At 36.5% G+C, this 24366-nt stretch overlaps 1 protein-coding gene across 2 annotated transcripts in view; it reads right to left on the minus strand.

Annotated features, from left to right (window-relative positions):
• Positions 1-24366, minus strand: part of apba2b (amyloid beta (A4) precursor protein-binding, family A, member 2b) — a 57287-nt gene that overhangs the window by 26221 nt on the left and 6700 nt on the right. For both annotated transcript variants that reach the window (XM_017404477.3, XM_017404463.3), the window contains exon 2: positions 16506-16556. The gene's annotated coding sequence lies outside the window, so the exon portion shown is untranslated. The remainder of the gene's footprint in view (positions 1-16505; positions 16557-24366) is intronic.

The raw sequence follows: 24366 nt of genomic DNA on the forward strand, positions 1-24366 counted from the left end.
AAACAGGTGGGTTTTAAGTTGAGATTTAAAGGCACCCAGTGTTTCAGCTGTTTTACAGTTTTCTGGAAGTTTGTTCCAAATTTGTGGTGCATAGAAACTGAAAGCTGCTTCTCCTCGTTTGGTTCTGGTTCTGGGAAATAAACTAAGTTATATTTTAAACAGAAGCTGAAAACTGCAACACTTCTTCAGAATTAGAATAATTACATTTCTCTTCGCATCAAATGACTCCATACATTACATAATTAAAAATATTGTTCTTTTAATTCTCAATCATTTTTCCCTGCCTGGAAATCCAATATAAACATTCTTTGCTGTACTTTATCCACATTTGGAGCATCACTTTTAGCTGATTTAGCACAGTTTTGGTATCAAATTCATAGCAGATAGCAAAATTCATTACTTTTATAGTAAACACAAAGATAAGAACTTTCTAAGCAAATTTATATCAATAGATGAACCACAATAGTCTTCACAAAGGTGCTGCATATATGAATAGTCAATCGAGATCTGTATTGATCCTTCTGTGGCTTATCTGCTTCAACCATGCAACATTAGAAGCATTTTAGGGTCTTTCTATTTGATCTGTCTGATCTAGAGCAGGTAAGGCAGTAATCCTATTTCTGGTTATAAAATCTTAACAAGAATCAAAACTCTCGAGAATATAAACCAGTTTTTGTTTCTGCAAAGCAAGAGCCTGAATTTTCTATTTATTTTTTAAAGCTGTTTTCCTTCAGTTAAATGTTACAAGTTAGCTTTTTGATCAAGTACAGTTTGTTCAAAGCATTCATTAAAAGGCCCTTTTGCTGAGAAATTTCTATGAAGCCATGTTTTGTAGCTTTTTTTACTTGGAGCCATAAAAAAACCCTGATTGTGAGCAACATTATGATTCAAATTTGTGCATGCTTTTAAAATAAATAACTACTAAAACCTCCAACCCACATAAATAAATGTTTCAATCTGTTCCTTAAAAAAGCTGAATATGGGTTAAAAGCATCAGCATATGGGTTTATTATGGATTAGTGTTCATCCAATTAACTTAGCTATAAGATGCTGTCAAAGAACAAAAGAAATTCTAGCACTGACTATATTCAGAAGTAAATTAAGATGCTTATTTTTTATTTTTTTTACCTTGAAACAGAAACTTGTGGGATTAAAAAGACAGCAAAACAGGACAAGGCTGTCACATAAAATGTAAGTTACATCCTTAGTTGCATTAAATTCTAACATTCACCTTTAAAAAGTTTGTAGTGTTTATTGTTTGTTTTTTTTTTATCTCTATGCCTTTTCAGCCGTCTAGTCACCATCACCTCCCTGTTGTGTCAAGCAGTTGCCATGAACAACTGCCCTTAGAGGGGTGTTGCTGCTTTCCCCTTGTTTTCCTTCACTATAATTAAGTTTTCCATTACAAGTGATTAAGTGGGTTAATTAGATCTGTACAACTTGTCACAAACACATCACTTAAAAAAAACAAAAAACACAGAAAAGCATATCTAGACACATCTGGACACAGTTTGATGTTCACCTTGCAGCCAAGCCTTCTCATAGAAGATGTGCACGGAGCTCTGAGTAACAACAAAAAGCTCACTGACCACAGATCATTATGACCACACACACACACACGGGCACACCTGATGAAACACAGCAACATGTCAAAGCTTTTTCATTCCTCAGTCTTGCAAACCAATTCAAAATGTTCTCATCGGGTCATCATCACAAATATCATGAACTGACTGCCTGTCTTACCTGGAGCCGGGATGTGATACACAAAAGCCCTGCGATCTGTTGTAACAACGGAACCCCTGCTTCACCCCCTCATGTTTCTCCTCGCTCCTCCCCTCCCCCACCAGCCGCTGTACAGCGTGCACCTCTGTAACTCCACCCTCTCCTTCCCTTCACCGGCTCTGTGCAGCGTGAGCTCAGATCCGCCTCATCCATTTTCCCTAAAGCTGAAGCTGAGGATTGGTAACCGGGGGCAACTGCATCCCTTGGGGACCGATAGCCTTTGACCTTCTCTTTGTTGGCTTCTTGGGTTCACAGACTGCCTTTTTCTGGCAAGGTGTTAAAGACTGTTGCTGCGGTGCTGTTTTAAATTACATTTTTAATTTATTGTTTGTTGTTTCTTAGTGGAACTAAAATTACTTTGTAATTTGGGAAATCCTGTTAGTCCCTAGCCAGGTGGCTTTCTCTCAGTTGGCTTTGTCTGACATAAAATTGAGATTTCACTCTGCTTATTCTGTTTGCATGTATTTGTAAATGAATGGTAATGCCATTATAGGAAGACACACAGGGGATCTGCACCTGTTAAGTACTATTAAAACAAACTAGAATAAGTTACAACACACCTCCGTGCTTATAGACTAAAAATCTAAAAACATTTGTCTTGTTTTTACTCTCTCATGTATAGTTTTCTTGTGTATTTATTAAAACTACTAAACCAAAAGCCAGTTTACTGTACTGCATGAACCCAATCAATGACATTAAAATACTTTAACAGAACTCCACTAAAGTTGTCTTTAAATGCCAATTCTTCATCATTCGTTAATATTTCATGCTGCTAATCTTAATACAGTTATTCGTACTTGGCATCTAAATTAGGAAACAGTTTTTTTTTTTACTTTTCTACAACTTGAAATAGGTATTTTTTATCAATGTATCTTGAAAACTACTGGAGTAAACTCTTTCAAACTGCACCTTTGATATAGTTCAGGATAATCTCTAATATGGTTGATTTTATAGTTTGCAGTGAGTACCTTTAATGTAGACCATCCAGTTTAATTTGGGTTGTTTTGAAACATTAAAATTTTCATTTTGTTTTAGTTTCAGCATTTTTTTTCATTACAAGTTTGAAGTCACAGCATAAAACAGTTTTGAAAATGTCAAAGACTCAGCCAAAACCCCATAATAAGTTTTTTTTAGTTGTCTTTGTCACTTGCTTTACCAATTATATAATTTCCGAGTTTCATAAAAAAGGCTTCCTAGCTCATGTTATAAAACATCATCTTCTATTTTTTTTGATAAACAGAAAAAAGTTAGACCAAGAAGGAGTTCAGAAGAACCAGCTGTAAATAACTTAATTTCTAATTTATTCTGAGATCAACTGAATACAAAGTCACAAGAAAATAATTAGATGTTTTGTATATCGAACTGCAAAAAAAAACAAAAAAAACACTTGAGTTCAAATTCACACTAATGACTGTATTTTCTTCAGGAAAAGAAAATGCTTTTGAATAGCTGCTGTCACTCCTGGCACACAGTATTACCATTTTCAGGGATAAAAGTGGCCATTTTACATTATTAAGCTCCCTGTCTGGGTGCAGATTTAATAAAAAAACAACTAAAGTAACATTTTATTATCTAACTTTAATTCTTCATTTTAACATCGTTCTCAGTTAAAACTTTATTTCTTTGGCATAATAAAAGGTACTCATTACAATGTTGGCACACTATTTTTCAAATTGATGGTTACTGTGTCTTTAAACAAAACGTTTGTAAGGAAAGTTTGTGACCAGACACCAACAAACACATGTTTGTTTACCTAAGGAAACAGCCAACATGACTGAAAATATATTCTGGCATAAGTGTTTGCCTTTACAAAAACATGTAGGTCAGTCATGTGATTCAAGCAGATTCAGCTGAGTGCTTTGTTTACACTGAGTGCAGACCCACATTTCAGAATTGCATGCAATATATGTGGAAATCTATTGTAGTAAACTCTTTGAAATGGCATGATTTAATATAGTTCAGGGTAACCTTTCAGGGTTGTTTTTTATGTTTGATTTCATCAAGCAAAATACCTTTAAGTATTTTGGAACAACTTACCAACTCTGACAGGAAAGATTTTTTTTTTAGTTTTTTTAAATTGAGGGTCATTTCCATAATATTCCTGACACCCTAACTGCTCCATCCTACTAATAAGTTTTAGAAATGTGTCTTTTGTGCTCATTTGAAGATTTTTGGTCATTTTATAAAACGTACTGGAGTTTGATTTGATGCTAGTTAAAGCAAATAAAAAATACACAATTTTCTACAGTAACATTTTTAATAACTAATGTTTTATATCCAAATAAAAGCTGAGAGAAAACAATATGTTAATATGTTGATGAGACTTCCGATTACACTCACACTCACATGATAATATAATTTAAAACAATCCATATAAGTCTCTTTTGGCCAAGATGTTTCTACATCTTGAGCCTAATGTATGCAGGGATATTGTCCAGTTGCCTGGGAACCTGAATAGAAATGGAGTGACTTAAGAGGAAGAATCAGTGACTGGAGCAAAAAGAAATCAGTCCAGCCAGTTCTATCACTGAGCTCTTATTCTTATTTCCTACCTGCACACATGGCCCAAATATCCGCCTCCGATACGAATGCTGCGATATTGTATGCACCGACTCAAGCTGTTACCTTCTTCAGTAAAAACGCTGAATAAACACACACACAAACACACTCAGAGTGTCTCATTTGTCTGTTTGGAACTACATCTAGGGAATACTTGGGTAGGCCTGTTTATATCTGCAGCAAAATGCATCAGAAAGTGTAACATAAAGCTTTGCGTTATGCTTAGACACTGTACTTGTTTTAAAAAACACGTCTTATACGTATACGTGTGCATCTATTTGCATATTTCTGTGTGGTGTATGTGAATAAAATAGCTTGAAAGGTAGACTGAGGAGCAGACAGAGGACAAGAGAAGCAATCCGAAAGCGGCAGATGGCTTAGTCAGAGTGTGGCCTCGGGAATACTGATGTCTCTCTGCCTTGAATATTAAGTCATGACCTCCGATCACACCACAGGAAGACAGTCGGACTTGGATAAGGAAGAGGCCGGACAATAAATGAAACTGAAAAAGAATCACAGAGAGTGAAAACTATTTGTTGTATTTTTTTGTAGAGGGCAAACTTTAAAAATATGGAGCCCCTTTTATTCTGTAAACCTGTCCAACTACAATAAACCATTTTACCATTTGTGGTTAAAGAACTACAACATATTTAACACACAGGTTGAATTAGTTTTATTTCCTATCAGAACATGCTGGTTTCCCTCAGCCTATGTTTAGAGCAGTTATACCTCTGCATAAAACACTTTTCTGCAGCCTCTGACTTAACACTTTACAGACAGTGCATACAGCTAACAACAAGTTTGCTTTACTCAGTAAAAACTTTTCATTCAAAGACATGCTGCTAATGCAACACAGCAGCTTAGCTATGGTGCGTTTACTGATGGGAAAAATTTAATTTTTAAGTGTTTGACCAGCAGATCAAAATGAAAACCGTCAGGTACCGATCACATGGTAATCTCTTCAATAAATGTGCCGTTTTTCAAAAGAACGTTGTTGATATTTTCATTCCAGAAAAGCAGCCGTGTTATGTTTTCCATTTTAGGAGTACATCCGGGCTTAATACTGAGACTGAATACTGAGGCGCCGATTATGATAAAATTCTGTGATCCATGAAATAACGACTGCTGACGTTCATATGTCATCTTTATCGGGGTCAGCTGTGATCACATAACCTTGTAAACATTTAGGTCTCAACATAAAACCGCCCTTCCAACGCTTCCACATCATTGAGCACATGTTGATAAAGTGTGTATTATAACCTAACGGTGCAGCTTGTAAATGAAGAACAGAAGTATTAAAAAGACAGAGCGAGAAAATTAGTTTTTTTTTCTTTCTCAACAGCTTCATTAAGATTCAGTATTTGTTCTCTTTGCCGTCTCCCACTCACTTCGAGATGACAACAAGAGAGACATGTGGGAGCACAGGACCACAGAGCGCTTCGCCGCCACTCGGCCTGCCAGCGTCCATTTAAACAGCACAACACTACAGACACACCCTCCTCCTTCACCCTTGACTGTTACCATGGCAACTCTTTGTTTTCCAACTCGGCATCAAGAAGGACTGGCTCAGCCAATCATCACATAACTCCATGCACAGAATGAACGCACAATGCGAGCGCACTAACATTTCCACGGGGATAATATTGTTCCTTTAGCGACAATTTTGCAAACACAACACGTGAGGGCGAAATATTCTTCAACAGATATGTGTTTTGATTTTTGGGCAGCCTAGATTAAAGTGTCCTCTTCTGAAGCAACAACAACACAAGCAGAAAGCTGTCGTTCACGTTCACAATGGCGAGGGACAAAAATTTCAAGGGAACAAAAAGTACAAACAGATCATACGAAGATAGCAAAAAAAAGAAAAATACACTCAGTTTGCTTCATCTGATTTGTTGTTTTCCACAATAACACTGGAACATTGAATGGCTTTCATGCTCCTCTAACTGAAGTAATTTACTCACTATTCTGCCATCATCCTCATTATCAAGTCATATTACAGTTTGTACAGGTTTTTGGAGACAAACTCTCCAAAACAAACAACATTCCCCTCAAGCTAAGCAGTGTTCACTGCCAATTAGTAAATGTTGGCATCATGAAACAAAATGCACAGAGATAAAAAAACAACAACTTTCTTTTAAATCCACAGCCTTCTCGTCTCTAGCCTGGTATGCTCCCAAGTTACACTGGGGTTATTTGTTTGACTGGTATAATGGTGACAAGCTGCACAACCCAGTGGGAGGTAAGACATGTTAGAGAGGGTTGCCATGCCAATCAAGTTTCAGGCTCATGCGATCTAACGCTCACTTGTTCAAAGCAGGTTTCTTTTGGTCACTTTATTTGGTGGAGTCACAAACAAATGCAGTTCATGTTTAGATAAGCTTTTTGTGATAATCTGTTTGCTTTGCAATACAAGAATGCAGCATTTTTCTAAAAAAAAAAAAAAAAAAAAAGTCTGTTCCTACAGCCATCTGTCGGCCGCAGGTATGCGCTCCATCTGTGCACGGGGGTTATAGTTAGCCGTCAGGCCACAGTTATAAAGATGTTCACTAGTTTTGCTCAGCAATCACGAGAGTGCTGAAAATAATCCCAGAAACGTGTGCTCCTCTGCAGGTGAACTAACGGCATCTGAAGCAGTTACAGAATATGAATTTAACTCAAATTTTGAGTAATCAAATGCTTAATGCCTGCTTCCTGTTATTTTGGTGATGTGTTTAAGATCCACTTTAAACAGAACAAGAGGCAATGGATGTTTTTGCACCACAGCAACCTTTCTAATCGCGTTCCCATCTCGTTGTGTCCACACCACAACTCTGGAGGCTGATTGTAAATCATAGAACCTCCTTTATAGGGTGTTCTGTAGAGTAAAAGCTTTCCTAACAGGAGTCATCTGTAAAGAACTGCACGGTGATGGATAAAGATGAATTGGAACCCTTAAAAATACAGTGATTGTCTGACTACTTTGAGCACATCACACAGCACATTGAATAACACATTTCCTTTTCATCAAATGATAAATAAACTAATCTATCACCCAGGTCAGCTTACAGAGAGGTTATATGGTTTTGTGATAAAACCAGGTGGGATACAGGACGAAGATGGCCTACATTTAAAGAAAGAACATGAAACAGTCTAAAGATTGCCTGGCAACAGGGCCAGCTTGCAGAGAGCTAAGCACAGCTAAATAGCCCCAAAGGGAGACAGATACTGGGGCAATTTCACAGGGTTTAATTGAAGTTGTCAACAGGATTTGGTTACTGATGAGACGGAATAAGTGAAAAAGAAAGCAAGACAGATGAAAAAGTATTTTAAATATGTAGAAATATGGATGTTGGTGGGAAAACAATAAAAGCAGCTTCAGCATTATTGGTTTGTTCTGCCACCAGAACATACTCATCACCAGGGGTGGGGGGAACAGCAATTGGTTTTAAATGTAAACTCAAATCCTCCCACACTGATCGATTCAGATAAAAGTAAAATTTTATTAAAAAAAAAAAAAAAAAAAAAAAAAAAAAAAGGACTTTATGGAGGTGATGTGAATTTAAATTTATAGCCGTTTTGTTTGCTATTAATTTGTGATAAGACAGTAGAGGTTCAAACAAAAAGAAATATAAAGCAAATTATTCAAAGTGAGATGAGAAAAGGCTACATTATTTCTACACCTATCAGCTGGTGGTAAATGCTTGCTGTGATAAACAAATTACAAGCTTTACAGTCTTCATGTTGTCTGTACAGCTGACTGTCTGATTTTATGCCATCTGCTACAAAATTATTTATGAATTATAAAAAAACATGTTTAATGTTCATATTTAAAACTTTTAAATTTTATGGTATAAACGACAATTTTAAACAGAAATATCCCTTAAAGAAATGACAATTATACCACTAAGTCAGCTTTTGCTTCAAAATTTCAACCCAGGTTTGATAGTGAATGTGAGAGGGTTTGATAGTGTGTGTGTGAGAGGGTTTGACAGTGTGTGTGTGAGAGGGTTTGATAGTGTGTGTGTGAGAGGGTTTGACAGTGTGTGTGTGAGAGGGTTTGACAGTGTGTGTGTGAGAGGGTTTGATAGTGTGTGTGTGAGAGGGTTTTCTGTTGGTGAATGTGAGAGGAAGGATGTTTTTTGTCCTAAGAGGCCTCCCATAGTTTTTTTTGTGGATGAAGACATTTCTAGAAACAATGTTTTGTTTACGAGGGTGGTTTTAGAAGAAATAAACAAATGAATAGTTTTGAAAAAACTACTTGTGTGGACGAGGCCTAAGTTCCAACTCTCTAAGAAATAGAACTACAGAAATCCATCACAGGACGGAAAGTGGTTCTTTTTGTGTTTAGATGTTGGCAAACCTCCACAGAGCAGAAAGGACGATGCGAGTAACCCTTATTTCTCTGCTACACTGACCTGTCATTTCTTCTGAACTGCCACTTAAATTTCAGCGAGATGAAAGTGAAAATTGCTCTCTGGCTGACACAATACCCCACCAGATCCCTCAGTGGGACGTCTTACAATCCTGCTTCTTTTTGACACGTCTCAAGAAATTGCCCTTTCCTCTAGCCTCTAATTCCTTATTCTTTGTCAACCCTCAATCAGCAGCAGCAGCTCCCACTCTCTTATTCACTTCCTGGCTCATTCAAATCAAACTGCTGATCCAGGTGATTTCTTCTTAATGACCGGAGATATTGGAGGATTGGCAGCTGACCTCATAATTGCATTTAGGCCGGATTGCGCCGCAGCATCAACTCCTATTCTCCACCAGTCAGCTCAGATATCAGGCTACGACAGAAAACAGCATGTACTTCTATTCCTTTAAGCCCGGCTTCTCCGGTGACACATTCCTGAGAGAAATGCTGATAATATTCATTGGATGCGGTGACGGTCACTGTGTTCGGTGACAGCACCAAAAAGAGCGAGCCGCATCGGGCTGCAAAATATCCCTTATCTAATGGAGAGGCAGATGGGCTGAGCGGTAATAGCCTGGCCCTTTAATATACTTTGATGCTGGCACATGAAATAACTTCTGGGTTCTGTCAATTACACCCCCTCCCCCCGGGGAGAACAGGTCGACACGTACTGTGATGCTCACTCCATCAGCTCCCCTCCTGCTTTTCCCCCCTCATGCTCAGGCTCTGTTCACTTGTGAAATGCCTTGAAAACAAGCATTGACTAAAAGCACTGCATGATTATTGCACAGGTTTACAATCTGTCAGTGTTTGACAGCAAAAAAAAAAAAAAAAAAAACATTTTAGTTTTCTTTGATTCAGTTTTTAAGCCTAAACAGGCTGAAAAGAACAATGCTGAGCTTTGTGCACGTATTATCGACTGCCAGAGAAGACAAAGGCAATAATGTTTCTGCTCATGTTTGTCTGCAGCATTTGGAAAATATCTCACGAGCAAGTATATGGGTTTTAATGAAACTCTCAGATCACTAGATGTACATTTACAACTGAATAACTTTTGGAGTCAAACCCATTCAAGATGGTTGCTGCAGCTAAGCAACTTTAACAAACATAAAAATGCATGCAGCTCAACCAATTTAAAAGATATTGAGCTAAAATTTGGTGTGGTAGTACCCGAGAGTCATCCTCTACGCACACTTTAAGTCCTAACAGATCACATGAGATCTCACAATATCAAATGACATAGCAAATAATGTCATTTTTTACAAGGTTTGGCCAAAATAACTGCAACTCCATCCCATCCTCATGAAATGATCTTAGTTTAAAACTCTGACATGAAAGACACGGTAGGTGCTAGGCTTTAAATTTAGTTTCTTGATTAGTCCAATTTATAGGAATATTTTTAATCAAACAGCAAGTTGAGTTTTAAATATTAGCCTTGTGGCGTTGCACTGACATTTTTCTTATGTGAGTGTGAACAATTATTTGCGTGTGTCGTTTCTCACACCTGTTGTGAGTATGTGGGTCAGGTGACAGAGTATTTCCAGTTTGTTGCATCTAACAGACTGAGTGTGGTGTGTGTGTGTGTGTGTGTGTGTGTGCAAGGGTGCGTGTGTGAAAATGTCACATCAATCCTCTGAAAAGCAGGCAGTTTCAGCAGAGCGTCGCACATCTCAGCATCTTTTATGCTTTACTGAACCCAGGGGAAACACACGCAGTCAGGCTGGAAGATTGAAATCTGCCCAGCTCCACTCTGCTAACCCATAATACCTGCCTCACAAGCAGCCCTGCGCCGTACACTCGGTTCTGAAAGATGTTTTTAATGTGCTTGTTGCTTAATCAATAATTGCTTCTTTTTTCCCTCTTTAAGGTTATTAACTCACGAGAGACAAAAGCCACCTGTGAGTTTTTCTCATTTCAACTATAAAGCTATGCTAATCAGGTTAGGGATTCTTCTCAGAACTGGCAGCCTGGAGAAAACAAGAAGGCAATAAACACAGCAGCAAGTGAAGTTTGACAGAGAGAAGCAAGCTTGCTATGTAATAATGCATGATTCAAAAGCTATTTTAAGATTGTGGACTGCTAAACCTAGATTTCTTTGGGGAAATCTCCCAGAGATTTCTCATCGAAAACCGTGCCAAGCAGGAACACAATCACTGCTGTGGTTTGATAATGAGATGCTCCATTTCAGTGTCATACCTTCATACGGTAAAAAAAATGCATCTGATAGCGCTAGATGATGTTAAATGGAGTCTGCTCCTGTTTGTCCTTGTTTACATCTTAAACATCAAGACATCAAATGAAGCTGATCCAATCACAACTGTTCCTAAATACATTATATAGAGTTAAATCTAAACAAGGTAAATTATAAAAAAAAAATAGATAAACCATTGAGATTTATTTAGTTATTTTTATTAAAACGACTCAGTACGACTTCTTGACCAGGCAAAGTCCCAAAACATTCATATAAAATGTTGCATTAATCAAAAATTCAGTAATTACCCAGAACACTAACTTTTTAGTCAGTGAAATAGATAAGACTCAAACTATTAACCATATCTGCCATTTACATTGGTTGTAATTTGGATAAAGTAAACTTCTGGTAAATATTTTAACCTAAAATTATTTGATTGTCTTAAAAAAATGCAGTAGACCTACAAAACTGTCTGAGTAACAAAAAAAGAACATCACACAAATGTTTTTGTCGCCTCACAGCATTCAAATTAAGAGAAGACAGAAGTTGAGCAATGAATCTAATTAAAAATGTAATTACTCATAATTCTGCATATTATCTTTCATTACAAGTTATTGCCTGAATAAAACTGAGGGAAAAACAAATGTCTAGAGTGTCGTATTTGTTTTTGTGACACTGACAGCTTAAAATCTAAATATATAACTTCAGCTTCCAGGCAACAGAAATATTACAAAACAGATGTAAACTGAAAAATGGGCAAAAACGAGAGTTAACCGATCACTAAAATACTTCCTGTTAGTTTTATTTTAGTCAGCTGACTAATTAATTCACTGAAAAATAGTTTCAATGCTGCTTGCAAATAACCAAAAGTTTCATTCTAGATTATTATGCCAATATGTAAAAACTTAAAATGTTTAATATTCACAAAAAAATGGAAAAATATAAATATAGTTGCAAAAATAACAGTGCAAGTATTTTTTTCTGCAAAACAGTTCATAAAACCTAATCTGACAACAAAGTACAGAAGGTTTTTGCAGAGAAAAAATAATAATTTGAATTTAAAAACCAATGAAAGAAATACAAAGCTGTACAGTGACAAACTATTTTACAAACTTTGAGTTAAACAACACGAGTTGGCAGCAAATGAAACTTTTATTCAAATCACCTGCTTTGCATTTAGCAATAAGCGGAATGAGCATGTTGTTTGATATTTAGCCAGATCTTACAAAACATTTGCTTTCTAGGAACATTTCCAACAGTTTACCTTCAGAGCAAAACAAAAGCCTCCTTCGTTCTGTTCTTCAAAAGGCACAAAAGCTGTTTGATTTAGAGGGACAACAAACATTTGAAGCAAATGCAGCAGGAGTTATAAAATCACTGAGGCAGAATCAATGTCAATGTCGAGCAATGCCACACAATTAAAATCTGGTGTGTTGCACTTTATTAATGTCTGGATGCAGCAAAGAAACATTAATAACCAAACATTACCAACAAAACAAACCAATGTTCAGGCTGTAGATAACATTAGTTCACATTGTTTGCATCATTCTTACAGCTGATTACATTTATGGTCCACTTATTAGCAACAACACAGATTTATAAGATTTTGCTGCTTCGGTGCATAACTGAGTTTTGAGGCGACACACAAACTGAAGAGACTTTGCTGAAATTTGCTGAAGCCGAAACTGAGTTGTTAAAATTAGAAGAAGCAGAATGCTAGCTAAAAGTAGCAAACTATTAGCTAAAAGCTACATTTTCAAGGTTAGTAAAAAATAAAAGTAGCAAAACCCTAGCTAAAAGCAACAAAAGGTGAGATAAATGCTAAAGTAGCAAAAGGGTAGCGAAAAGTGTCAAAAGGCCAGCTACAAGCTAAAAGTAGCAAAAGAAGTCAAAAATAGAGAAAGCGTGCTGAAGCAGATTTCAAAGAAAACAATGAAATTTAAGAGATCTTAATGTTTTACTACAGGAAAAATATTTGTAAAAGTTTAGATCTATGAAAAGCTAAAATAGCTAAAAAAGATTGCAAAAAACATGGAAAAATTAAAAACAAAACAACAAAACAGTAAAACAGTTTGAACTCTGAATCAGTAATCACACAAACAGGATTCCTTTCATAATTTCTTGCTTGTATTTCACATAATGATTACTTGATTCACTCGATCATCAAGACGTACATATTTGTCAATTTATTAATGAAAAGTCAAATGAGAGTAAAATCGCTGCAGAGGTGACAGCTTTAGTCACCTCAGCGTGGCGTGCTGTCACTGTTTCTGAGGAGGAAGGGATTGTTTGAGACAGCAGAGACAGAGAATGGTCTCACTGGGTTGATGAACACCAACACTGATCCCCTGGATTATCCAATCTGGATTATTGCAGCGCTCTTTTAAATCCCCTTTACATCACAGTTTTCTGTATCTGGTCTTTCAGCTTGACTTAAAAGACAGCAGCGATTACCTGTATTGGAACCCTAAATGGGTTGGTATAGTTGTGGATAAAGAGACAATTATTCACCTGAAAGTTAATCTGCTGAGGTTTCTCTGGGTGCTACAACAAAGCAGCAAAGAATAACATTCAGTAATCTGTTTTTCTAACATGTAGTTTGACCTTCTCTTATCTACAACAGACGTGAACAAAAAAGGGGTGTAATCATCACATATTTAAAAGCATTTTGAACTCAGCTGAGCAGACAGAAAAAGGCACATTTCCTAAAGCCAAACTGACACCAGGGTACAATAATGTATTTGTCCTTTTTTGTTATTATTTCAGCCATTTTATTAATGGCCAAAGTCAGTTTGTTGAAATAATTCTAATGATACCAAATTGTTTCATTTGTATTTTTTCTAATGATGTTCTAGATATTTTGCAATACAAAAGAGCCAACAATTCTTTTGAGAATAAGTGGAATTAATGCGTCGCTAATTCTGCTCTTTCTCACAATTTTGATATTTGTCACAGGGGCGGGGTTAGGCGTGGTTCTAGGACCTCCCACTTTGCTCCAATCCAATCAAATAGCCTACATTTTTCTTTTTATTTTCCATTTTTCATTCTTATTTTGTAGCAAGGTATTAATTATGAGAATAAATGAGAAGATGCTTTAAGGGTACTAATTAAATAACCATTGTTAATAACTGAAACAACACCTGGCTGTTCTTGAGTTTGATACAGTTGATTAAAATGAATTTCATTGTATTTTAATAAAGATTTAATAAACATGGTTTGGTTTGATGTTTTCTGTAGTCAGTGTGTCAGAAACCATTTCAGTTGTCCCAATAAGGATTTATTTATGCTCTGCAGACTGTTTGTTGTTTATGTAAATTTATCTATTTTTTAACTGTTTTGGATGTTTTTCACAAGCTGTGTTAGGTTTTAGGGCCCACCCACATTCAATAACCACAGTTTTATGTTTTGTTATGATCAATACAGCTCTACAAAAACTGGCAGGAAAGGAGCAAACACTTATTTATTTCAGAGTATTTATATTCTTGTCTGACTCATTCATCATAAGTAGCAAAAATTACCTTATTTCAGTTGAATGCACGCTGATTATTCAGATTATATATGTGTTTTATGCACAGCTTTTATTCCCAGGTGGCCTAACTTTTCTTTTGTGCTGTTGACTCAGTTTATTTGACTAAATGTGGAAGAATTTCTGACAATGCTTGTGCTGAAATAAAAACAAACAAAATGCGTATACAGTCTGCACAAAACACTGACTGTGAAGTACACACTTCATTTCTTATATAATTGCAATTTTTAAGAAGAGTAGAAGCAGTAAGAAGTATGAGCTGAAAGCCTTTTTTCAGAAAAGATATGACTGACTTCGCAGTGTGGCATCAAATCCTACTATGATTTACAGTAACAGTATGACTCACCAAAATACACAATAATAATGCTGTTTTTACCTTTACATCAAAGCATTTAATCAGAATAAAGGAAGAATACTAAATGGCAGACTGAGCACACATGACTGCAACAAACTCCAAATGCAGTCATCCAGAAAACTGCTCTCCTGCTGACGTTTACTTTAGAAATCCAAACATCCATGGATAAATGCTATCTTTGACACACACAGATGGATGGAGCCTTCATTCGAGGGTGACAAAGTATAGTTGTGAAAATTGTCTGTGGTTCTGGAGACAGACAAAGCTTCAAGTTTGCATAATGGGTCCCAGACTGGAATTCAGAACAAAAAACTCCCGCACTGTCCTCTTTAATCAAATTCAGCAGTAAATATGAAACAAGAGTAAATTGATGAAAGTAGCTGATGAATGAAAGTCAAATAACTACAATAACAAAGACTAAAGAAAGAACTCTGTTGGGTGTCAGGATGATACAGAGCCCTAATTATTTCTCTGTCTGGGAGGACAGTGCTGCACCAGGGTGGATGAATATTTCTACAGAAAATTAATAAATGATGAGGGAAGGCAGTGTGGAGAGGCGCACATCAGCTTGAATTGCTCAAATGTTCCTTCTCAACCCCAATACAGCACAAAATTCAGATTCTCTATGACACTGCTTTGTTTCTTTATTCTGTTTATTCCTTATTTCCGCAGCTCATTGTCTTACTAAGACATAGGTGTGAAAATGGAAAAGAAAAACTGGATTATCCTACATGCAGTACTAATGATGTAATTACTTTCTAACATGTACAGTATACCAGTAATTAGTTTGTTCTTCCTAACAAGTCTAACAAATCTACAGCTGTGCAATCAATTATTTTACATCAAAATTAACAGGATTTGTAGTTTTGTAAAACTATACCACAGTGTTTTCAGCACGTTACTGCAAAGCACAAGAATGTGTTAGTGACATTAATTTATGGACTTGTCTTTGATGCATGTAAATATTAACCGAGCGGGGAAACTGTTACATTCTCACATTTTCTACCTGTGACCAAATTTAGTAACTTTCTCAGTAACAACGTATGTAAAAAAGCCATTCTGCTCCTACCTGTCTTTTTTTTTTTTGTTTCCCTTCATTTAATCTTCCTATGCTCCTGTTTCTGTTCCTCCCTCAGGTGTTTAATTATCCTCAGGTGCTTTTTGTTTTGTAAATGAGTTCCCTGCCCTTTAAGTGTGCTTCAGTGTCTGTTTTCTTGTCGGAGGTTCATTGTTGCATGTTGTTCTGTTCCCAGTATCTTTGTGCACGTCATGTTTGTAAGTATCCGTTAATTTTTAGTGCAAGGCCAGAGTTTTTCTCTCCTACCTGAGAGAATACCTGTGAATAAAGACGACTTGAATTCTATCACTGGATCCACTTCCTGAGTCCTTTCTTTCCGAGTCTCTTTACAAGTGTGATAGTCTTATTCAAGCTTCCAGTCAGTAAAAAGGCAGACAAGTTAATTGTCTTCCAATAGTCTATTGTGAGTTTATCTGTCCCATTTCTAACTTCAGGTCTGACTGTAGCGGTAAATTGGAGCACTCAAAACTGGACATCCTATCATATGCAAAGCCTAAACTGTCTATCCAACTGAGGAGGACTGAAATAGCGAATGTGGCTCTGTAAGAAATCCTCCCACAATCTTCACTGTAACATTGTGCTGTAATAACCTGTCGAGACACAGCAGAGAGAACTTACTGATATCTGAAAGTAGGCCGAGCAGCTCTACCGTTTGTCCCAAATGAAGACCTGAAACACAAAAGGAGAAAACTGAGCATCAAATTGAAATTACAAAAAAAAAAAGCCACACAATTCTGCACGAACGCTCAGAATAAATGTATTCTTCCTGTATGAATGTGCAGATGGTAAAAGAGACAATCAATAATGGCGAAAGAGGGTTAAGTCAAAGGGGCAGATGTGGGCACAAATTCCTAACAGAGGTTTTTAAATTTCAGATCAGCTCGTGTCTCACTGAGCTGAAACTGCCGGAGACTGGTTGAATCCCGTGCAGGTGTCAAAATACAGCTCAAGTGCTTCAGAGAAGGGTTGGAGATGGGTTTGAGATGCCTGCGGCAACTCTGTGACTATTTGGAGAGAAAATCTGTTGCAGAAATCTTCTGAACATGTTCAAAACTCAAGCAACAAGCCTGTGACTCATCTGAGGAAATTTAGAACCTCTGTAGACATTTCAAAACATTTTGAAGACTCCCTCACAAACGCTGTTAGTCAACAAGTCATTAAAAGACGGAGCCTAATGAGATGCTACCTTTATGGAGAAGATTAAAATAAATCTCCCTTTCACTTTTTACGCTTTAAGCACATTCATTTAGGTGTAAATAGAACAGAAACACAAATGTAGAGGGATCTCCACTCATTTTTAAAGAAGATCACATTAAGGAGCAATTTGACAAATTTGGACAAAGATGCAAAATAATGTTTTCCCCACATGTCAAATTACTGCAAAAGACGAAACAAAAATCAGATTAAAAAATGGAAAAATCTAACATGCTTGATGTGCAAAGCTATTATTGGGTAAAAACAAACATTTTTATGTATCTGCATGACAGCATGTTGGTGTTAAAAGGGTGAGAAACCAAGCAGAGTGAGTGCACAGTGCATTTAGACAATACTGCCTCGGATTTCACTTAAAATATTGTAAAGTCGGAATGCAAACCTACAATTTTCTTTTTGTTGCTAATAAAAACAATATAATCTATGTCCAAAGTAAAAGTTAAGCATTATTTCTTAAACCATAAGTGTAGGACACTGAACAGTTCCCTTTCTAGACAATTTAAAATTAAATTTTATTATTAGAATTTTTAATTAGTATTTTAAATTTGAATAACTAAATTGAATAAAAACATAATATTCTCATTTTAATGGTTGCTCAAAGTAAAAGAGTATCAAATCAACACTTGGTGTTTTTATACGACACACAAAACACATAAAGTAATTTTTCTGAGAGAATATTTAAAATACGTGGCTTCTGATCAACTCTTTTTTTTAAATTTAGCAGCATTAATAAACTGAAAATTAGACAAACTGAGGTTTGGCTGAACTCTACGTGACAGTGACTGTTCAAGTTCTGGCATTTCTTGCGAAACAACAGCATTAACTCAGCTGTATTCTCCCAAACTCTGACAGCAGGGTTTCACCATCTGCCACCAAACCCAAGCCACATGTCACATCTCATCCTTGCAGCCTGTGACAGCTTCAAGGTTGCTGTCTCCACTTAGCAGAGCCACAGCTCTCACACACCGTAGGTGTCAGTGTAATGGCTCCTCACAACAGCGAGCAGGGGCCGTGCTGATAACACTCAGAAGGTCAGAGAGAGGAGGAAGGAAACCTAATGCTCCATGATTTCCTAAATAACAAAAAAATATGAATAGATTTCCAGTTGGCTTTGCAATTACTGATTAAAAAAAAAGCATTTACTGACCTCCGAAAGCTGATAGAATACAAAAAGCCAAACTATACCTAAAGCAAAACCAGCTACAAAATGAGGGAAAACAGCATTGTACATGATTGCTTCTGCAATTTCTTTAATAGCTGAATATGTATATATCAAAATTATTTCCTTGTAAATGCAGCATGAACCTGGAAATGTGTACTGTGCTTGTAAAATAGTGCTTTCAATAACACCTGCAAGGTTTACACCAACTAAAACATGCTTAATTTCTTACCTTCATTGTGTTTTACTCAGGTTGTAATGTTACATTAAACCCCCAAAATTAGTCCTTGTTCTTAGAGAAGGTACTAATTTTGATAGGACATGTGATCATAATTATCAGGTGGTGTTTGAGTTATCAAAAAGCGGTGGTTTGAACAGATTTTAGTCTCAACAGTGTGAAGAAAAACACAACACAATCATGTTGGAGGTAATTGAACTGACAATGTCTCATCTAACTGCTGTCGTAGCTTGCTATGGCTCCCCTCTTACTTGCATTCAGCCCCGAGGCCTGCATGGGTCCCACAAGTCCAATTTACACTGCAGCACACTGCAGTATCCAAGACATAACACTCAGCAGATCTGTCTTACAACACAAGGTAAAAAAACATTCAAAGTAAGGGGAATGCTGAGAAACCTTAGTTTAGGAGAAAACTTCCTCCTCAGCACTAAATTTCAGTGAATAAACAACAAATTCGGACTGTTTTGTTTCTGCTTCAATCCAAATATGTAAAGCTTTTTGATTAAAACTGGTGCTGTTGCTACTTTTGCTTTTGAGGATTCATAAATCTTTCCCAATAACTTTTGCTTTGTTGTACTGTAATATTTAGTTGCAAGCTTTCATATGAACTATAAGCTTCTCAGCTTGTAGGAAACATCTCAGAAACTGATACTTATCCCTCTATCAGCCTTAGAGTAAAATATGAAAATAAAACTTTGTCTACATGGGCTACCAGTTGTTGCCATTATTGGAGCAATATTTGCTAAGACTCACAGAGTTCACAGTTTGTGCTTTGCCTGATTATCAAACCAAAAGAAAATACAGTAAACAGTGTTTAATCCTAATTAAAGATCTAATAATCTAATAATCTTAATTTACCAAATTTTAGCTCAGCATCTGTAAAATTGGTTAAATTATACCTATTTCATGTTTTAAATTACTTTTGTCTTATTGAGGAACATTTTAACACAAATATTCTATATTTGGATACATATTTCATGTATAGTGGAATTCTTTTTAAAAATCAATTTGTCTCCAAACTTAGTAAAAATAGCCAGAGGGTTTCTATACGTTATTATGAGTGTGTGCATATGCAAATGCACTTATTACAAATAAATAAATAAGCAAAGAGCCAAGAGCACTACATGTATGTATATGCTCACATTTCAGCCCAGAGCTCTATCCCCACTGACTTCCATCCTCATGATTCCCAAAGATTAGTGGGTTCCCTCTGAAGCCTTGCATAAGCTGTTTCCTGACTTTAACAAACACTCAGTCAACATTTTACAAGGTTGCTTTCTGTCACACTGCCATGACCTCCTGCCCCACAGTAATAACTGAGCACTCTTCTCTGAATAACAGACCCGGAGCTTCCTAATGATGGAACTGAGGGTGAAATGTGGAAGGCTTCGAGGCAGAGCAGAGATAAACAAGATGCAGGCTCCAAGCAGCCCCAGTTACAGAGTCCTGACCTGATCAGCAGCCAGCGCAGAAAGAAAACAAATACCTTATTCTAACAGTGCTCCGGTTTTATCAAAGAATAACCCAAAGTTTGATTTTCTTCAAACACATCTCTCCTATTAGTAGACCCGAGCTTCACTCGTCACAACCAGCACCAACAGAGACAGCTCCAATTTCTTTATGGGAGACTAGAAACAACATATTGTTTTGTTGTTTGCTGCATTTTGGCAGGACCTCTCCTCTGACAATTAAAAAGCCAACTGAAGTGACATCAGAAGGGATGTGAAACTGATGCTTTTTTTTGTTACTACACTGAGGCTTAAAGTTGTGTGCCGAGTGATTTTTGTTTGTAAGGCACAGACCTTCAACATCTTCTGAAATCAAAACACGCTACTACCTTTTTTGGGGGATAGTTAACGTGTCTGCAGTAGATGTTCCTTACATTATGTGAAATATTTATTGTTCCAACAAGATATGAGTGTATTTTATTTTTGCTGAGGCTCCAGCAGCATCTATTCATAATTTTGTCTTTAATTAAGTAAATGTAGGTGTGCTTCTTCTGTTTGCATGTAGTTCACTCAGATAGAAGAGGTATGAATGTAAAGGTACAGTTTACCGATGTTAATAATAAATAACAGATAAAATCAGTACCTGCTCAGCCACAATCTACAGCATTTCTGTAATGTCAGCATTAATCTGTGGTGTATCTTTAAGTACACACCTGCATTTTAGACACACCATCATTTTTGGGCTCCTGATGCTTATGTAAGCAGATGTATATAAAACTGAAATCCAGTCCTGGTTTATAACTCTGAGAATCCTGTCATTACAAATTCCTGGAAGCATAAAAGACAAAAGATTACCAAGAAAAGCTTAAACCCAACACTTTCATACAATTCACTACTGACACACATTCCTACCCACTGAGGCCTTAAATGTAACCCACTGCAGCTGATAATCATCCACTGGAAGACCTATGAATTATTTTCCTTAAGTAATTATTTCTATTTGACTGCCCTTTTCTTTTTTAAAAGGAAAGGCTTTTGTTTTTCTCAAATTCAGTATTGATTTTGGTACTGCAGTGCCCACAGAGCTGGTACTCTTTTGCAGTAGCCCTGTGATCAGAAAAAAAAGAAGGATTTACAGACATCTGCACAAAGCCTCTTTCACATCCCATGATAACACAATGACAGCATAGCAGACTCTTTGTACCTGCAGACTCAGACAGTGGTTCTAGCTTATACGAAAGGCATAGCCACTGCAACACATGCCTCTTAATTTCAGCCATTAAGAAAGCAAAAGCAAATAAAGTAGCTTACAACAAACAAACAAACCTAAAGAAACAAATAGATAACACCGAGTAATTACCTAAATTAGTACCATATATTAGATAGAAGCTTTTAATAGTAAGGTAATAAATCTAGAGTAAAACTTGTACCATATGGTAATATTAGGAACCAAACTTAAATATTTTAAAGCAAAAGTTAGCAATAATAAAACAATAAAAGGTTTGCAAGAAAATGACCACATAGCCTATTACTGTTTTATTGCCATGCTATTACAGATTTGTTTGTAATCTTTTATTATTATTGAATGTTATTGCTACTTGGTGCAAGTTTTACTCTAACTTTATTACCTTGTTGTTACAATGTTACTTCCATCTAATTATATGGTAAGAATTATTGTAATTACACAATATTACCACACGATTACCACCTTATTCCTAAACTACATTGCTACCTACCAGAATTATATTTGAGTTCAATGCCCATATAAAGCCTCCTCTTAAAATATAATTTTAAGGGTAATTTAGTTTTTTTTTACTGTGCTAACATTGTCTTTTAGCCCCAAAAGCCATATGGAAGGCAGACAGCAGTATAACTGTGCTTTTCCACTCTGAAACAGCAGCTTCAGTGTTAAATCAAACAGCCAAGGTTTCAGAAAACAGAGTAACACTGAGCATCTGCAAACTGGGGCTAAACTGTCAAATTATGTATCTTTTTTATCTAACATTATTTGAGTGCTAATGTAATCAGTTATAAGACTAATACTAGCTTCGTGCACTAATTTTTACACTGAGCTCAGACTTAGGATCTGCATGCTGTTGTGATGTTCTCCTTCCTCTTAGTGTGTGGTTTTATTCTGCACTGTGTCTGCTCTGCAAGACTCCACTCAGTGTGTGTTTTTCCTTGTGACACATACAAAATAGCAACTCCAGAGTATGATTGATGTGACACATTTCCTCTTTGCGCACAAAACAGAGGCAAGAAGAGCAAAAAAGGGACGAAGTGTGTGATAGTTATTCAACCTGACGAGCACTTTACCTTGAAGTAATTTTATAAAAGCGGTCAAATAAGTGTTAACATGCAGAAACACATCACTGGGTCCGCTTTGATAATGGGTTTTCCTCTCATGCTTTAAAACACGCTGCAGAAGTGTTAATAAGAACTGTGGTTTCTTTGTTGGAGAAGCGAAGGAGACAGGGCTCCTCGGAAAATGCTAAACAGAACTACTGCCTCCCTCTGCTACATGCTGACAGCTCTCCCCACACTTCCCCTGCAAGCAAGCAGCAGAGAGGTGAGATGTGGCTAATTCACACTTTCATAAATACAAGGGTACTAAGTGAGGCAAATGTATGGATCTATGAGAACCATAATTCATAAATGGATTATTTACGTTATGAGATATTGCAAAACAGGACATTAGTCGAGTGGAGGATGCTCTCAGAGTGCACCTCTCTCGTTTTATATTTTTTTAACATGGTCCCTTCCTTTTCACGCTTCTCATGTCTCACATTCGACACCGCCAATAAAACAACATCTGGTTATGTTCTTTCAGCTTTATCACACCAGTGATGAACAATCATCAGTGCCGTCAGTAAAAAAAAACGTGCCGGGCTACAAAAGATAACAACCCAGAGGCTTTCTTGATTATGATGCTTGAATAATGATGTCACGTTGCCTAAAGGAAAACCGTTTACCTACGACTCATATAACACTGCTTTATGGAAAAGCTGCAATCTGTCTGCAAAAAAATTAAATATAGGGCCCAGCAGATGTGAATTTGTCAGCACACCGAAACAATGATTGAGGCTTGCTGCACATCTAAATGCTAATGTCGTGTTGCTCTTCAAACAAAAGCAGCAGTTAAATGAAGTGATGACATATTGTAAGTGACAACGCCTTATGAATTACATTTCAAGATTGGAGAAAGTAAAATGGTTTTGCAGTATTGTCTAGGTCATAGATATGCCAGTGGTACGTCTCACAGAACTGTTAGCTGTTAACTTTACTGAATGTTTTCTAATTACTTTCTTCATTTGTGAACATCACCATACTCCTTGTTAGTTTGTATTATTAAAAATAATATAAGTTCATACAAAATGGTCTGTTTTCCAAGGGAAAACACAGGATGTACAAGCAAACTAAGGCAGTGCACACAGGAACATATTTTTGTGAACACAAAAGCTGCAGCCTCGCATCCAGTTACGACAACATTTTGGGTCGTTTTCAGTGGTTTTTTTTGTGTGGATGAAGGCATTTCTAAAACCGGTGCCATGTTTATGAGGCTATGTTTAGAAATGACAAATAAAAAAATTATAATTTTGGAAAAAACGAGTTTCCGTGTGGACCTGGTCTGCATTTGTCTTTTGTGGCTGCTGCAGCTCACCAGCCACTAAATCAGACAAATTAACTGAATTCTACAAGTTTATAAAGGTCAAGCTAAAAAGTCTAGAACTAGACTAATAATATATTATTAAATGAAACAATGTATTGTTTTAAAAAAATCATTATGCAAGAAAATCAACAAGTGCTTAACTGATTAAATGTTGTGAAAGAGTGAAGGGAATATGGCCTCGGTCTGTCTTGACATACGGCTAATTGTCAACTAGATGTAACACAATTTTTTTTTTTTTTAACCACTAAATGATGTTGTGTATCTGTGTGTGAGCATTTCATAATCTTAGAATTCAACACCCTCTGGTGCAGGGGCCCTGGGGTAGCTGTTTGAGGTTTTATTTATGTTCTTGCACTCAGTTGTATTACAGCACATAAGTCACAGATCAATATGAGGGTTGGCTCCGCTTTGAAGTCAGATCCATAGAGAAGAAACACTAAAAATACAACAAACTCTGGAAATAAACAATCTCTTACTCAGATATTTATTAGTTGCTTTAGATTCAACATGTTAAACTCTGTGTACTTGGACCTTGAAGTTATACTTGGCATGCCAATACACTCTTTATTTATGGTTCTGAGAAAGGAGCACTGTTCCCAAATGTCAGCTTTTTCTTTGAACTTTACTTACAGTTTTAAATTCTTATAGCCAATACAGTGAAAAAACAGGGCGCTTTAAGCATTCAGGGAAATTAAGAGCTAAATTGAAAGCAGTTGATACAACTCCATCCCAGATTCATTGACCATACGTCT

Source organism: Kryptolebias marmoratus, linkage group LG15 (genome assembly GCF_001649575.2).
Source record: "Kryptolebias marmoratus isolate JLee-2015 linkage group LG15, ASM164957v2, whole genome shotgun sequence".
Taxonomy (NCBI): Eukaryota; Metazoa; Chordata; class Actinopteri; order Cyprinodontiformes; family Rivulidae; genus Kryptolebias; species Kryptolebias marmoratus.